This window comes from Lutra lutra, chromosome 9 (genome assembly GCF_902655055.1).
Source record: "Lutra lutra chromosome 9, mLutLut1.2, whole genome shotgun sequence".
NCBI lineage: Eukaryota > Metazoa > Chordata > Mammalia > Carnivora > Mustelidae > Lutra > Lutra lutra.
In genome coordinates, this window is record NC_062286.1 from 52,318,179 (window position 1) to 52,334,803 (window position 16,625).

Here is a 16,625-nt window from a genome sequence, read left to right on the forward strand (position 1 = left end):
AGCCCTAGATGTAGTACCGGTACTGGGGATCACACTGTGGACGTCAGCCATCATGGTGACCGTAGCTCCGCCACGCCAGCCTTCTGCAAGGGACAGGGAGAAGTAGTGAGGCTGAGAGCCCCCCTCCCCCTCCCCCTCCCCCAACACATGCATACCAGGTTTCTCTCATTGGATGGAGATCAGATGGCAATGCCTAAGTTGGCCTCCCCAGTCACTCTTGCTTCTTATGGTTCCTCAGGGGCTCTGAGCCTGCAGGGCCTGGTCTAGCCTCTCCATAGTTCCTCTCTGCTCTTCCCCATGAGAAGGCCCCTCCTTCCTGTCCTCACTTCCCTACATCCACCATTCTTTGTGGGTTGCTGGACCCAGTCCACCCCCTCCAGGCAGTCTCTTGGGTTGACATCTGTTAGGGCCGGGCTCTCTAAGGCTAGGTCACAAAAGCCAGGGCTGATCCTTCGCCGTAGATGGTCTTACCAATCATCCTCAGCTGCCTGGTTCTCTGGAGACAGTGAGGATCCAGGCTCCAAACTGCTCCTCCCACCAAGGATTCTAAGGCAGAGCGGGGGTGGGGGGTGATGGAGTGAGTCCCCAGAGTCAAAGTCACCGTGCTGGGGACCTCTCCATGGCCCTCGTGACCCAAACAGAGGGTTTGGCTTCTTTTTCTCTCTTTTCAATTAAGTAAATCAATTAAGTCATTTTGAATGACTCCAGTTGGCCCTTCGGGGCTTTCTCCTTAGTGAGGCCTGATTCATTAAGACAACAGGACATGTGCCAAGGTCAGCAATGACCCCATGCACCAGGGGCAGATCCTCTTGCCTCAGTGGGCCTCTGGATATGGTGAAGGGTAGGATGCAGATGACGAGGGGCCTGACCTTGGCTTTCACTGGGCTCCCCAAAGTCTCCCCTGAGCCCGGGGGTGCATTTTAATGACTTCCCTGATCAGGGCTGGTTTGCACATTTCTCCTGCTGCTCAAAGGAAACTAGGAGGGTTTGCTTAGACTCCTGGACCCAAAAGGCCCCCTGTACCCAACGCCTAAAAGGAGAATCCATGTGTTATAGGAATATCTTCTCCCTGGGTGCAGAGAGACCCACTCACCATCTGAGGCCTGGTACCCTCAGTCTCTGGCCACTGCTTCTTCCACTGGTTATGGTCCCTGCATGTCACAGTTCCAGAATCTCAGGGTGACCCAGTGCTTGCCTCAGAGCTGCCTGACTCCCTTGGAGCAGGAGTCTGCTTCTCACTGGGAGCACCCTCCCTAGGCTCTGAGCAAGGGGAACCGACTGACTGGGCTGAGAGGAGCTTCTAGGAACATCTCCTGGTCTGGAAATGGGCTTAGTGCACCTTTGACTCACCTGGCTTCCAACGACGCTGTGCAGACGACATCATGGACACACCAACATTTACTGAGCCCAAGGCATGTACCCCTAGCTGAGGGGAACAGTTTATTTGATCCACACAATAGCCCCATAAGTCAGGTACCTTTTTTATTAGTTTAATTTTTATAAATTTGGAAACTGAGGCACAAAGAGGTTGTGTCACACAGGAAATGGTGGATTACCAAAGTTTTCTTAAACATTACAATCTACAGACGCATTCATTAATTCACCCATCCATCCATTCTTCTACCCACCCACCCACTCATCCATCCATCCACCTGTCCATCCATTCCAGAAGTTTTTATAGAGTATGTACCTTGTGTCAGATCCATGAGTTAGTGAGGCAGACAAGAAGCCCAGCCCACCTGGAGCTGACATTCCAGAAGGAGGAGAAAGACAATAAACAGGACACACAGTAGACATGTAAATTATAGAGCATGTTAGAAGGTAATAAGAATTATGGGAAAAGATGAGTAAAGTGGACTGCGGACGCTGCGGGAGGGGGCTGCAATTTCAGTGGGATGGCTAGGGAAGACCTCATCTCGGCCAAGACTCTAAGGGGGACGAGGGTGGGAGGAGAGGTGTGTTGAGGAACAGCGGGATTCTGGGTCCCGCCAAATGATTTGTTGCTGGACTGGATGTGGGGTGGCTGAGAACTAGAGGAGCTGAAGTCCTGTGGCCTGAACAATGGGGAGGATGAGCTCCCACTTAGGGGATGACAGGGCATAGAAGGTTCTTCTGTGGTTTGGGGGATGATCAGAGTACAGTCTTGGGCGGGTGATGGCGCATCCCGGGTAGAGCCATGGGGCCTGCAGGGTCTGGGGTACAGGGAGGGGTCCAGGTGGAGGACTTGGCTCCGATGGTCCCTCTGTCAGGACAGAACAAGAGCATGGTCATTGCGGAGGAAACAGGTCTGGCCAGGTGGCAGGTGGGAGGCAGGTCTGGGATGCATACCTGTGCTATTGCCCAGGACAGGGGCTCCTGGGTCCTGTATCCACAGCCTCCTGGCAATAGCCAGGGCAGGAAGGGGCTAGGGCTGGCTGGGCCCACCATGCCCTCTAACAGAGAGGGAACTGAGGCCTTTGAGACTTGCCTGGGCTGGCGAGGACAAGTGGCAGAGCTAGAACCCAGGCCTCCCTGACGTGAGGCTCGGAGATTTGTGCCTGACAAGATAGCACTGGTGGAAGCGCCCTGACAGGTCTGGAATGTGGGAGTGAGTGTGGCGGTGATTATTATTATGCCCCATTGGCTGGCCAGGGGCGCATTTTGGCAGGATCGCCCTCTCACCCAGTGAGCTCTGGGGACTGGCTCATGCTCTTCCTGCTGGGAGAGGCCCAGGCCCCTGGGTGGGGGCCCCACACTCGGTCCCTGCCTCCCTGATTCATTCCAGCTCTCCTGGCGGCCTGAGTCACTTTCTTTCCAGGGGAGAGCTGCCTGTTTGGCAAATCCCTGGATCCAGCGGGGAGGAATGGGAACTCGGGCCCAGGGTTGGTCCTGTGTCTAGGTGAGGTGGTCAGCCACCCACTCCTGCCCCAGATCCCTGCCCCAGCCTGGAATTCGCTCACTTGTCACCGATTTGGCCAGCAGTTCCTGAGTAACCGTCTCCGTTCAGGTGTTCAGCATTGTGCGGGTCACAAACAGCCTTCAAATAGACCTGTTTTACAGATGAGAAGACTAAGGCTCGAGAGTGCCCAGCTAGCTAGTTAATAAGGGACAACCTGTCCGACCCCAGGAGCTCTTCCAGTTATTCTCACTAACTGGCCCTAAGCCTGGCTGCCATTTCCTAACTCTTGGCCCTGATTCTCTGCCCTAGGGACGCAAGACGTGACCTTGGGGAAATGATTTGATTCAACTGATACTTTAGGCAATGGGAGAAGAAGGAGACAGAGGCCAGGGAGTAACAGCCTCAGGGATGGCTTTGCAGCAAGGGTTGGGCAGCGGCTGTGGGTGGTGGGTCTTGGTGGGTGGGGGGCTTAGCAGCAGTGCCATGAAAGAAAACCATCAGAGAAGATACAAGCTGGGGTAGAAGGTACTCCCAGCAAGGAAATAGCCAGAGGAATGGAATGAATTTGTATTCAAGGACCAAATCAGAGGGTGTGGGTGGTGGGTGGGGGAGGAGTAAGGGGAGGGTCAGATTGCAGAAGTTTGTGAATCCCTGTGGAATGTTCTGGGCAGCACTAGTGAGGGGCTGAGGTGCCTCTTCCCCCAGGAAGGCTTCCTGTGCTAATTCTGCTGGTTCCTCAGCCCTAGCCGGCTCTCCTTCCTTCCCCAGTATAGACTGTACTTCAGAAGAGAAGCACGAGACTTCCTGGGTCATGCCCTCTTTCCCGGGGAGCAGGTCATGGGGCAGCTCACAGGATGTCTATACTACATCCGATAGAACCTGTGAGATGGCAGGAAGCCAGAGACTTTCCCAAGAAGGATCAAGTTCAGAAGGAGGGCCGACCTCACAGACAGGTACAATGTGTTTTACCAGAGGTAAGTCCAGAAGCCTCCCTCTGGATAGCTCTAGCCAAATGTTACGCTGCCCAGAGTTTGAGCAGTGGAGACTCACCCTTTTGGACTAAGGCACCTCCCCTTATTACAGACTGATTTCCTGGAGAGGAGTATCACTGTTCCCAGCACCATGGATGCCATAACCTAATACTTTCCTCCCCAGGTGGCTGAAGGGGACAGGATGGGGGAGCAGAGAAAAGGAGAGAAGCCTGAGACCCTCATGGGCTGGCCAGGTACTAGAGGCACCTCGGGCCACTTCACATCTGTGCCGTGGGAGGTTGAGGTCCATTTGGAAGCTTCGCAGTAACCCATCCTCACATTCTCCAGTGCCCCAAAGCTAGGTCAACCCTCGTCCTCTTTCAGTGAGACTTTCGTGGGTCTCTTTGAATAGCGGGTATAGGGGCTGATTTGGGGCGACCCTAAGGGATTGCCCTGGAGCCCAGTTCCCCTTAGCAGGCAGAACCTAAGTCAGGGAAAGCAAACCTGGGTATCCCACAGGAACCAGTCTGTAGAGGGCACAAAAGATTCAAGCAGGAGAATGGTGCCACCTAATTGAAGCTTCTGCCTGTGACCCCATCTATAACTGTGGCCCCATCTATGCCCGTTAGCTCCTCTCCCAGTGGAGTAGGCAATGCCCCTGAGTAACATTAAGGCGATGTCACGCCGCCCTCTCTTGTCTGTATACCTGTAATAAGCAAGCACAGGCCGCGCCGTGCGGTTGCACGACAAGCCTCTGGCCTGGGACCCAGTCAGGCCAGGCGACCCCCCAAAATCCTGCCACCAAATAATGCATGATGCACGGAGCACTTTTATTGGGAAGGAGGGATTTGTTTTATTGTATAAAGTTCAAAGGCTCTGACATGACCCTCCGAACAGGTCCAGCTGTGAAAAGGGAGAACTGAGAACTTGAGGCCTGTGGCCAGAGGATGACCGTGAACCTGAATACAAGTCATGTTTAAATACTTGGTGAATAAGGCCCGATAATGGCATGTGTGTGAGTTAGAGGGTGCGGCTAGTCGTAGCCAGTTATAAATAAGGGGAAGATGGGGCGCCTGGGTGGCTCAGCGGGTTAAAAGCCTCTGCCTTCGGCTCGGGTCATGATCCCAGGGTCCTGGGATCGAGCCCCGCATCGGGCTCTCTGCTCCTCAGAGAGCCTGCTTCCCATTCTCTCTCTCTCTCTCTCTGCCTCCCTCTCTGCCTACTTGTGATCTCTGTCTAATAAATAAATAAAAAATCTTTAAAAAAAATAAATAAGGGGAAGATTTTGAAATAAAGACAACTCCAAGTCAATGAAAATGTATCACATTTACTGCAAGCAGTTGATTTATTTCAGACATAAAAAAAGTATATAATTTATATTAATTGAAAATCTGTTTCTCCATTTCCACTAAATAAAAGCTGAACACCAAACAGTTTTAATGAGTTGTTGGGACACTAGTTATTAGCTTTCTTGGGTTGGCGGGTGCTTTTTTTCTCAGCTGGCGAGGATGGCTGGCGGCATAGAGGCTGCCTGTGGGAAAGCCATCAGCTGGGAACGACCCAGGTCCAAGGTTGCCATATAATAATACGTGTGCTTCCTCTAAGTGCTTTAAACAACCAGATCTAGCAGGAAGTCCAATAATTATTGCAATTCCAACGCAGTGATGAGCATCTGTGTTATTTCAAGGAGTCTTCCTAACTGCGATGTGATATGAAAATATCCGATCTCTATGGGTGACAGTCCCAGGAATTCGGTGTCCTGCTGTGGTCTGTGCTCTACATGCACAGCTGAAAGAGAATTCAGTTAGGGATTAGTCAAAAGAAAGGTAAATTTTTTTTTTTTTTTGGTCATCCAATTCTCAAAGCTTGCATCCTATCCACAGACTCCCAAGGGGTCCAGGGACCCCAGGATAAGGATCTTGGCCTTGGAAGCTGTGCTTCAACCCAAGCCCACAATGCAAATGGCAGGAGGGTGAGACTCTGGGGCTGACTATACACTGCCCACCACAGACCTCATGGTCATCTGGTGGGCGGCTGTGTCTCGCCTCCCCACAGGCTCCCCTCACAGCTGCTACTCATGGCTCCCCGCTCTGCCTATGTCTGCCTGCCTCCATGCCCACTCTGAGCCGGGGCCTCCAGCTAGCCTGCTTACAGAGCCTCCAGACTGGCTCCCTGCTCCTGTCAGCTGCCCACTCGTTGGTTTTCCATACGACTGCCAAGGGGACAGCAGGATGCAAAGGTCCTCATTCCACTCTGCTTAAAATCCTTCAGGGGCTTCTGAGTGTGCTTAGGATGGGAACAGGAGGCAGACCTCGGCCCCCAGGGCCCAGATGGCTGCCCCCAAATTCATCTCCCACTGGCCCCTCCTTACCCACATTCGCCACCTTTCACTTCCTGGTTCAAGCCTCATGCTGGTCCACCCAGCCTGACCCCTGGATGTTCCTTCTGCTGGGGTGAGGGTGGGGGTGTCGTCCTCCATCTCAGCTCCACACCTTATGAAGCCCTCAACTCTCCTTAAGATGTGACTTTGTCCGGGCACCTGCCCTGCTCTCCTCGGCGCTGCCCATCCACGCTGGCTGCCCCAGTCAGTGATGGGTTATTAGAGCGTGCATTTTCCCTCTCACCCTGGGGATAGGTGGAGGTCCTTCGATGTCAACCAGGGGTGCTGTCCTGCCACCTGGGAGGACCTTGCAGCCCTGGGAGAGGTCTGGCTTGGGGCTCATGGGTCCTCATTTTAGTAACTCACACAGAGCTGGGAGCACTGCGTCCATAGGCCTGGGGCACACGGCAGAGGCAGCCCCCACCCCCTCCATGAGCCATACACCATGCTTGTTTGGGCTCTCCCAGCACCATGAAACTTTGGTCTAAAGCCCTTCACGCTGTTGTAGTTCTACTTGTCTTTGATCTTCCCATCTAGACTGTAAGTCCTGAGAAGGCAAGTGGTATCCGTCAGTGCCTGCCCAGCATCTCTGGTGCGCCTGCCACTCAGTGGGGGTGACGGGATGAGCAAGTTTTCTGTGCCCATGATCCTTGTCCCTCCCGGCCTCTCCGGAGTCTGGGCACCCCCAGCTGGGCTTCAGAGGCTATTTCCGCCCTGGCTGGCTAAGTCATCGCTGACTGGTTTTGCAGGCGAGGGCCAGTGACTCAGACTCGGCGTGACTGGCCCTGACTCTGAGGGAGCTCCCCAAGACCGAGAAGGTGCTAGCAGACGTGTGCCGAGTTGGGCGTCAGCCAGGCTTAGAGGCGGAGGGATGGACAGGGTGACCTGATTGGAGGAGGGTGGGCCCTTCTGAGGGCCAGGTGCCTGAGGTCAGGGTTTGATTCAGGGCTAGGTGGCAGCCCAAGGCCAGGGGGAAGATGCTGGGGACTCTGGGGGAGTTTCACACCCCGCGATCTGGGCTGGGTGCTCCAGATATGATCCCGGCACAGCCCCAGCAGTCTGTTCCCACCTGCTCCTGGGGCCGGGGAAGCAGGTGGGGCTCACTTATCGCCAACCAGGCCAACGGGCAGAGCTGGCCTGGCTCTGGGGAGATGACAATCACGTAGGAACTTCTCAGTGGAAAATCACCTCAGCGTGTTACCCCTTCCTGGGAATAGAAACAGAAAGGGCCTGGCAGACACTGGGCCAGACGGCTGCCACCAAGTATCTGGGTCTGTGGAGGGCACTTAGACCCATCTCAGCCTGGAGGTAGCGGGCCTCTTCCCTGCAGAACCCTCACACGGACAATGCTTAGACCAGGTGAAGGTGAACTGAAGGTTAGTCCCAGGCTGTGTAGAACTTGGCCTTCCAGAGCCTTGGCGAGCAACGGCAGCCTCCTAGGCTTTCAGGCGTCTTCAAGATCACCTCAGATCAGACCTGGCTGCCATGGACCAGCTCCAGTCATGGTTCCCTGAGGTCTCCTACCTCTAGCTTGGGTGTGATTGTACCCTTGGCTAGGGCCAGCTTGGGGACTGAGTGCTTCCAATGCTTTTTTATGGGGACAGTGGCTACTGTCCTCTTATGCTCAGGGCATGCAGGGTGAGAAATGTCCATATCATTTGCTAAATAATTTGCTTACCACGAAGCAGAAGACATATGTGTACAAATCCAGAGCTTACCCTGGCAAGGGCTTTCCCACTCATCTTCACAAATGAAGACATTCTTTTACATGATGGCAGGTATGACTAGGCTCCCATGCACCAAGGCACAGAGCCCTCCGTGCCAGGTAGACAGATAGTCCTCAGACATGGAACAGTCTCCACCGGCAGGCTCAGTTCCCCAAGAAGCTTCGTGACTATCCAGGAAGGTGGGCAGTCATGCAGATTTCCTTCCAATCTCTTCTATGCACTACAAACCATACTTGGAGTTGAACTGTTTGTATAATTTTGTATCTCATGTCCTGAAATGCTTTTTGTAAACATTATTTTGAATCATTACATAAGCTACTGTCATATGGGCAGACCATAATCTCTTCAACCAACCCCCTATTATTGAACATGTAAGCTATTTTCAGTTTTTCACAAGATTGTTAATAAATCTTTATCCACCTAAGAGATGATTTCCTTGGGCTGAGTTCCCAGGAGTCACAATGCTGTCAAAGGGTAAATCTCCCCTCCCTCTCTGTCCCCATTTTGAGATATAATTAACATGTAAAAAGGTAAGATTTTTTTAAAGTCTTGATTCATATTGCCAAATTTACTGAAATGATCGATTTACAGGCCCACTAGCAGTTTCTTTACCAAGCCTAGATACTCTTTTTTTTTTTTAAGATTTTATTTATTTAGGGGCACCTGGGTGGCTCAGTGGGTTAAGCCTCTGCCTTCGGCTCAGGTCATGATCTCAGGGTCTTGGGATCGAGCCCCGCATCGGGCTCTCTGCTCAGCAGGGAGCCTGCTCCCCTCTCTCTCTCTGCCTGCCTCTCTTCCTACTTGTGATCTCTCTCTCGCTCTGTCAAATAAATAAATAAATCTTTAAAAAAAAAAAAAAAAGAGGGGCGCCTGGGTGGCTCAGTGGGTTAAGCCGCTGCCTTCGGCTCAGGTCATGATCTCAGAGTCCTGGGATCGAGCCCCGCATCTGGCTCTCTGCTCGGCAGGGAGCCTGCTTCCTCCTCTCTCTCTGCCTGCCTCTCTGCCTACTTGTGATCTCTCTGTCAAATAAATAAATAAAAAATCTTAAAAAAAAAAAAAGATTTTATTTATTTATTTATTTGACAGACAGAAATCACAAGCAGGCAGAGAAGCAGGCAGAGAGAATGGAAGGGAAGCAGGCTCCCTGCTGAGCAGAGAGCCTGACGTGGGCCTCCACGTGGGGCTCATGACCTGAGCCAAAGGCAGAGGCTTTAGCCCACTGAGGCACCCAGGCACCCCAAGCCTAGATACTCTTATTTTAAAAACTATTTATGAATTCAATGTGCAAAATTACTTTTTGTCATTCTTTTGATTTGCATTTGTGGATAAATAATGATTACAAACATTTTTACATGTTTGTTAGCTATTTATATTTTCACTTTTTTTCTACTTAAGTCCTTTTTACTATTTATCTATTTTGTTCCTAGCTTTTTTTTTTGTATTGATTTCTAAACACTCTTTATATAGCAAGGACATTAACTCTCTCTCTACTGGCCAAAATTGTTTCAAATACTGTTTCTACATTTCCTACTCGACTTTACATTCTGTTTAATTTTTTTTGACATACTTGCATTCTAACTAATTCTCACTAATTTTAAATTTAAATTTTTTTCCTTCACAACTGCTCCATTCACTTTTAAGATGTGCCCGCCTGCTCTAGAGGTTGAATATCACGTGTGTGTGTGTGTGTGTGTGTGTGTGTGTGTGTGTGTGTGTGTGGCTTCATTTTATAATTCAGCTCTGTAATCATGTAGGAAACAAGGAAGAGAAGACAATATTCCTGCCCTCAAGGAGCTTGCAGGGAAGAACAGAAGGAGTACAGTGCCTCTGTTATCATTGCTCTCATTGTGTGCCAGAGATAAGATATGCAGATAGGGATTCAGTGAAAGGAGAAGGGAGCTGCGTGAAGGAGATGAAACTTGGAGTGCTCAAGGTTACACTGAGCTGGGAGGGGCTTTATTTATTTATCAAACCTGTACCTAGGCTCATTATGTGCCGGGCATTATTTTCAAGCTTCATAAATATTAACTGATTCAATCCTCATAATAACTTACTGAATTATTATCATGCTATTATTATCCCTATTTTATAGATGTGGAAACTGAGGCCCAACGACTATAAATAACCTACCCAAGATGGAACACAGAAGGGCTAGAATTTGAACTCAAGAAGTCTGGTTGGGTTGGGAGGAAGCAGAGGTGCTTATGGTTAAGGAACTCCAACGTCCAAAGGAAGGATTTAGACCAGTGGTTAGCAAAGGTTTCCCGTGAGGATCTGATAGTAAATATTTTAGACTTCGCAGGCCAAGAGACAAATTGAGGAAATCATAGGCGCCTAAAAATCACAAAAGGAAAAAACAAATTTGCACCAGTTTTTTAATCGATGGAACTTAAAATGTAATGAGTATAATTTAAAAAAAAAAGAATACAGGTCTCTCATGTAAAAAGTGGAAATTTTTTGAGGGCTATAACATTTTGCTGAATTGGAGCTTAACGTTAGTGGTCGCTATCATCTCCCTGATGGCAAGGGTTCACCTGTAAAGACCACTCTCCTTCTGTGGGGCCTTAGGGACATGAATGGTGGGTGGGATTTGGCTTGTGGGTAAATGTCGCCCGCCAGCCCTGCTTTAGCCCTGTGGTCCTGGGAGAGGTCCTGGGGGAGATGAGGCGGCCCACCTCAGGGCGAGGGCAGTGTGCATGGGGAGGCAGGACAGGTGTGCTAGGCTCTTGTGAGGTGGGCTCGGGGGGGCTGGTGATGAGGCGTGAGGAGAGGGAGAGGGCCCCACAGACGGTGTCGGGGGGAGTCACAACCTGGCACAGGGAAGCATTGTGTCCTCCCTGAAGCCGGTGGTACCCCCGGCACCCTCCTTTTGCAGATGCTTTTGCGGGGAGCACACTGGGAACCCTTGGCTAGGGGTCTAGACACTAAAGAAGTAAAGGACATTGCTTCTACCACAGTCTGTCAGGGCCTTACTGCCACTGGCAGCCAGGAAGATGCTGGGGCCAGAAAGGGCCTTGACATTGGCTGGTCACTAGGGGCAGCGGTCCCACCAGCAGGTGGTCCTCTTTTGGTCCTAAGCTCTGCCTCTTCAGATTCCTTTTCCAAGGTGGCAGGGCATCCAGGCTTTCCCTCTTAGGGCTAAAGAAGGCAGAGGCTCCCCAACCACATTGGGGAGAATATTGCTGAAATGGGGGAGGGAACCCAGGCCTGGGGAATGAGAAACAATTTGAGAAGATGTACCGCCATGCTCACAGATTCTGCCCAGGCTGATCCCACTATTGGGAAAGGCTCCTTGATTTCTCTCTCTGATACCGCCTAGTGGAGCCCAAACCTGTCCCCTCCCCTGCCCCGTGTGGGGGCGGAAGGTGGCCACTTACTGCGGCTGGGCTCTGTAATTAAGTCTGTAGCAATGGGCGGGGGATCGGACAGATCTTGTCCCAAAGCTGTTCTTGCTGTCAATGGGCTTAAACGCAGGCAGGTGTCTTACGAAATGCTCCTGGGAAATCGTCCTGGGTGAGTCCAAGGTGCGACATATGCTAATGAGCCTGAGGGACAAACACTGGGCACATCCGCCATAGGTGTGGTCATCCCTCCTGTCCACAGGGCCAGGGGGGCTGAGAAGAGCACGGTTAGAAGGCTGAGGGCCAGGCCAGGCAGGGGTGATCCCCACCCACAGCGGTCAGCCCTGGGCTGAGGAGTGTCACTCCCCACTCACAGACCTATCCCTTAACCCTGACCTCAAAGTGACCCTGTTCTAGCCTCAGACGAACCCTCAACCCTGGCCTCAGACCCAGCTTGAAGCTTCTCCCCCAGGATCATCTCTGAACCCCATCCATATTATAAAGCAAGCATTCTTCATTCCAAGAGAGATTGGGCACAGCAGTGGGGGCAGCACCGTGCGGGTTCAGAGGACTCGGCTCACAGCCTGAGTCTTAAAGCTTGGAGGGCGGACCATGGAAAGTCCGTGGAAGCCACTGGACTGGGAATCAGGACCAGCCTTCCTCCTTGGCCCCCACTCAGCAGGATGACTGCGGGCAACTCTCTTGACCAAAGTGAGCTTTGGGTCCTCGGAGAGATTTACTCATCTGTCCAATGGGTATAACAATACTCCATGCCCTCCCTCGTTGTCTCTTGAGGTAGATGTGAGGATTCTAGGCAAAGGAGTGGAGGTGATTTGGAAACCGTGTTGTCCTGCGGCACAAACCCATAGAACTAAAATGGGAAGGATTGCTCGCAAGGACTCCCGGCCATCAATCGGTCTATAGCCTGTGCTCATTTGCTTATGCTTCCTCTTGCCTAGGATTTCCTGCTTTCTCCATTCTTTGGTCTTTTTGGAGTATGCATTGAGAACAGTTTCAAACATATTCAAAAGGAGAGAGAATACTTTAATGAACTATTCATGTGGTAGCCAAGAGCGCATGCTCAGAGGACAGCCTGCTGTAGGGGCCCTAACCCACGAGGGCAGAGCCCACACCCACCCTAGGCCCGGACCCCGCCAGTGTGGCAGGGAGACAAAGGCAACCTTGTTCTGGGAGACATGGGCTCCTCTGCCGGTGACTTCCCCTCGAGGACACCCCCACAGCTTCACCCAAGTGTCCTCAGACCCCATGATGGTGCTGCAGTCTCGGGGTGTCCCAGCCCAACCTTCTCCTTCTTCCCTCATCCTACACGGTCAGACTAGCATCTGGGATGATGGCTCTCCCATCCTTTCTGGTTCTTTCTCTACTTTTTTTCTTGCAGGCGTTTCCTCTAATAAGATAAAACCTTTAATCCCATCTTGGTGGTTGCCTCTCAGACACTAAGTTCTCTCTGGTCCCTCCAGGTCCCTGCTGGGCTCACAGACCCAGCATCTGCAATCAGCTGTTATCAATATTCTGTCACTTTTGTGTCCTCTAGCTTTGCCCCATCCTTTCTCATCCCCCCTCCTGAAGTGATTTAAAGCAAATCCCGGACACCAGTCCATTTCCGTCTAAAAACAGTTGTTATTCGTTATTCACGGATTCTGTATTTGTGAGTTCATCTACTGCTAAAATTTAGAACTCCCAGATCACTCCTGGCCGTGTTTCCGCAGTCACTCACGGACATGCAAAGTGATAAAAAAAATTCGTGTCTCCAGCTCTTCTCAGCAGAGGTGAAACAAGCCAATGTTCTGCCTTTTTTTTTTTTTTCATTTTTTATTTCTTTCCTCAGCTTTATTGAGATATAATTGACATATAACATGGTGTAAGTGTAAGGTGTATGAGGTGTTGATTTGATACACTTATATATTGCAAAATGATTACCCCCGTGGCGCGAGCTAACACCTTTATCACGTCACATAATTACTACCTCTTTTTTGTGGGGAGAACATTTAAGATCTACTCTCATAAGGACTTTGTTCTGCCTTTTTGTTTCAGCTTTCATACCATAATAAGCGTCCTTCACGCCATCTATCTAGTGCCATAGTTTTCTTTTACCTCTTTATGCTTTTCTTTGGTGGTTTTTCTGTTTACAATGGGCCCCCAACTGTGGTGCTACAGTGCTGTGTAGGGCTCCTGGGTTCAAGAAAGCTATGAAGTGAACTTCTGGAAAAAAATACGTGTGTTAGGGGTGCCTGGGTGGCTCAGTTGTGAAGTGTCTTCCTTCAGCCCAGGTCATGATCCCAGGGTCATGGGATCAAGCCCCACATCGGGCTCCCTGCTCAGTGGGAAGCCTGCTTCTCCCTCTCCCACTCCCCCCGAATTGTGTTCCCTCTCTCGCTGTGTCTCTCTCTGTCAAATAAATAAATAAAATCTAAAAAACAAAAAATACATGAGTTAGAGAAACTTCATTCAGGCTTGTATGAATTATTCACTTTCATAAATTATAGTGCTATTGGCCAAATTCAAGGCTAATGAAACCATACTACGAATAAGATAAGGCATCTTTAAATAGACACAGACATAAAATAAGGCTGTGTATTGGTCAGTTGATGAAAACGTGACCCGAAATTCATAGGGACCTATCCTGTATTTCCTCTGGGAGCAACGGGTCAGTACTGGATAACTCAGTGTTGTGGTGACTTTTTATATAACGTAACTTCCAAGAACAGGGAAAATCAACTGTACGTCAGAATGATGACTATTTCCTTACAACACCACAACATCGTTACATACCTGACAAAATTAACACAGATTCCTTGGTATCAAATTATTTTAACTGTCTCAAAAATGTCTTTTTATGGTTGATTTATTCAAACTGGGCAAGATACAAACAAGAGTCACATATGAAATGGTTGTTATGATTTGCAATCAACCCAATATGAAATGGGTTGTTATGATTCTTAAGCTTCTGAATCTAGAGCATTTCTCCCTCCCCTTTTAATTCATGCCATTGACTTGTTGCAGATACTGGGTCAATTACTCTGTGAAATGTCCCACGTTCTGTATTTTGTTTGCCTCCTTCTGGAATTATTTACTTTGTTCCTTTATTCCCTACATTTTCTGGCAGTGGAATTTATTTCTAGAAGATTCTATCTGGTGAGGTCAGGTTATAAAGAGTGAATGGGGCAGTTAGCATTGGGGGTGGGGTTAGGGTAATATTGGGGAGGGTGATGTTAGGGTTGCGTTGGGTCCAGGTCTGAATTCAGAGCTGCAGGATGGTCTAGTGGTTAAGAGCAAAGACTCAGACCCAGGATTTCTGGGTTCAAATTGTGGCTCTACCATTTACTAGCTATTGACCTTAAACAGGTTATGTAACCTCATTTGCAAAATGAGAACAAGAACCCTTGCCTCACAGGGTTGTTATGGGGTTTAAATGAGTTAATAAATGTAAAACTCTTGGACTGGTGCCTGGTATATGGTAGTTGCTAGGTAAGTGTTTGTTATTTAATGTTATTGGGGTGGGAGCTGGGTTAGTTTCGGGGTAAGGGTGACTCTGGTTCATGATTCCACCCATTACTGGACATCCTACCTCATGGTCAAGTGGGGGGTCTGGGGAGGGGGGATGCCAGAATTTCCCCTCCTTTGGGATGCCCTTCCCTCGCTCCATCTCTGGAGACCAGGTCAGTATTGAATGGGGGCATGTGGGGCTCTGTCTTACTTTTCCCTTGGAAGCCTTTCCATTCCTCAACCGGTTCTCTGCCCTTATGCCAATAGGACTGTGGAAGTTCTTTGATACAACCACAATTCTGAGTAGGGTTTTAGAAGAGTGGGAATAAATAGGCCTTGGTGTCTAAATGAAAGGAAATTTTGCCTGTGAGGACATCTGTGTGGACATTGGGATCATGGAGCTAGAATGGAGAAGGGCTGATAGGACTCCAACCCAAGAGTAAGACAAAGCATACCATGGCCACTAGGGGTGCCGGCAGATGTGGGTTTAGTATTCATCTCTTCATCCATATGCCAACCATCCATCCATCCATTCATGCTTCTACATGCCACCCATCCATCTACCCATCCATCCATCTGCCATCCCTCCATCTGCTTACTTCAACTATTAATCTATCCATCACTGTAGCACATACTGGGAACCCACGCTCTGAGTCAGACACACCATCTCTACCCTCAAGGACCTTGTTGTGTAGTGAAGGAGGTTCGTGTTTAATTACAACACACTGTGCTAGCAGAAGAATGTACAGTATGTAAAGAGAGTTCTGGAGAGGGTGGGACCATTTATGGCTGGGGCCGGGGGCTGGAAAGGAGGCCTCTTCCTTCTCTCCTTGGGCTAACTCTTCTGCCCTTTCCACTAGGGCAACCCCTATCTTAAAGATGGGTCTAGTGGCAGGCTATTTTTCAGGTTCCTGATTCTAAATCACTGGGTTCAACTTGAGAAGAGACTTGTTCCTTCCAGGAAGGAATTCTGAAGTTACCAAATTAGTCCATCACACTGGGCCAGGCACCCTGAGGTCATAGCCACATTCTCTGGAGATAGGCTCTCTTCTTCAATAAAGACTCTCTCAGGGAGATACGGACATAGTGTCCAATCCACTTCCAACCACTGGAGTAGCAAGACCATGGATATCATATTGTTCTACCCAGTTTGGAGCTATCTCCACTCCTTCTTGTTGATGGCAGTGGACAGTGGCCCAGAAGTCCCTCTTGTACCCCTCTACTCTGCTACCTCCATCCCTACCTGCCCTTTGGCTCTTGGTTTAGGTCGCTTAGTAATGGTTCTCCATCTTGGGGGTCCCTGTGGGGAATGACCACTGTGCCTCTAACTAATTGCAGGCTCCAAGGGTCAGAGTGCATTTCTTAAAATGTGCTTCCCCTGACAAGATTCCCCCAAACTGTGACATGGTGGCTGCTGCCTTCGCCCTGTAGGGCTCAGATGGCAAGTGTTGTGTCTGTTCCAGCAGCCTGGAGCGGGCTGGGGCTGGGGCCTCGCCCTTCCTCTCTTCCCAGCTCCAGAGCAGCAATGAGGTCACGGAGCCTTGCAGGCTGGCCCATTTATGGGGAGAACCCCGGCCAGGGCCCTGCAGTGGTTTCAGCACATTCTCCCTCTCTCTGTCTGACTAATGTTCCCATCTGCAAGGCTCAGGTGAGAGACAGCTGGGGCAGCGTCTCCTGTGGCTGCTCCAACGAGCATTTTGCGGTATAACTGCCTGATGGTATCTCGGAGGGTGGTTGGTGAGCTGTCTTTCGGGAGCGTCTGTCTGCTGTTTGCCTCAGCCCCCACCTGGCCCTCACCTCAGTCCCTGCCCCAGCTCATTA